We start from the raw sequence: 1,632 nt of genomic DNA, 5'->3' as shown, positions 1-1,632 counted from the left end.
TTTTAAAACCAAAGGCAAAAAATTTCAAATGGATTTAAAGGTAAAAAATAAAGTAACATAAATCGTAGTAGGAAACTAAGCAATTACATATAGAATATACAGGTGAAACTGTATCTGTAGAGGAAACTTCATACCAAGACAGAATAACTAGAATAATGTATATAGGATAAGGTGATGGAAAACAACAATATCCACTGTTTTAGACAAGACTACAAATTACAGTACTGGTGTGAATAGGAGAAAAGATTGCTTTAAAAAGTAATCTACAACTTTAATTAAAATGAAAAATTACATATACCACTCTACCCATGACAACTTCTAGGAACCTATCATAGAAATATAATTCCTAGTAGGTAAAGATACATGTACAATGTTGTTTATGGCAATGCTCAGGGAAAAGAACTGGAAATAATGTGAATATTATCATTAAAAATGTCATTGAATATATTATGCCACGATCCATATTGCAGACTAGTAGATTATTACAGAGAAAGGATCAAAGCTGATTCAGTTCCCAAAATGTTTAGCTACAAAAACAAAATGCAAACAAATATGTTTAATATACTATTATGTAAAACACAAACCAAAAAAGAAAAAAAAAAATCCCTCAGGTAAAGACATGGATATACCCTTAGGTGTAAATGTAGCATAGAACCTAACTGCTGTTGTTAAACAACTCCAGGGGTACCATTCATGTATGTGAAGCTGTGTAATATGTTCACTGTGTATTTGGTTATTGACATAGACACACTATGGATATAATATACATGTGGCTATGAGGCAGATACAAACATAGTAGATGTAGATATAATATAAATTTAAATAGGATAGTATATACATAAATAGAGAAGCATGAAGTTTGGTATCATGGGTTATTCTGGGCATGGGGAGGATACCAAAGTCCTTTACTGAGAGAAGAAGATGAAAGGAAGAAAAACATGTACGCACATACACTGCCAAGATGTATAATTTTATAACACTTATACATGAATTCTATCTGTGTGTTGTATAGATGTTAATAAAAATTCAAATATAGAAACTAGTTATTTCTAAAATAATAATTTCTAACATTTAAGGAACTTTTACTTAGAGCACGTACTATGCATAGCACTTTATCAGCATCAGCTCGTGAAATAAATCCTGACTAGCTATGTAAATTTAATTCATGAGTGCATTTCTCAATTGTCCACCCACACTTCGTTAAAATAACTTTTGTTTATTTTTTATTCATCAACCTGCAATGGAGGACACAGATCATTGCTTAGTACAACAGATGAACAGCATCTGTTTGCTATTATCTTTACTCAGTGTTCATCTTCATTCTTTTCCTCATAGGCATTCAACATAGCTAGGGTCAGTTAGGAGACTTCACTAGTGAGAAATGGCTAAGAAATACATGTATGTAGAAGGAGCCATGAGAAAATCACTAGGTAATAAAATCACTTTGGTAGTGAATTCCAAATTAAACCATGATATTAGGTCTTTGGACAAGTTATGTAACTTTACTATGCACAAGAATAAAAACCAAAGTGGTTCAGTAAGTGATTTTTAAGACCACTATCTCTCAGATTTCCTAAGTCTATCCCTTCTGCTCATGAATATTCAAAATTGAAAATCCATGTTCCTTTTTAC

The sequence above is a fragment of the Mustela putorius genome, unplaced genomic scaffold (assembly GCF_011764305.1).
Source record: "Mustela putorius furo isolate JIRA1106 unplaced genomic scaffold, ASM1176430v1.1 tig00003845_pilon_pilon_pilon, whole genome shotgun sequence".
Taxonomy (NCBI): Eukaryota; Metazoa; Chordata; class Mammalia; order Carnivora; family Mustelidae; genus Mustela; species Mustela putorius.
The sequence above is the reverse complement of the archived record's forward strand: the minus strand, read 5'-3'. Positions refer to the sequence as shown.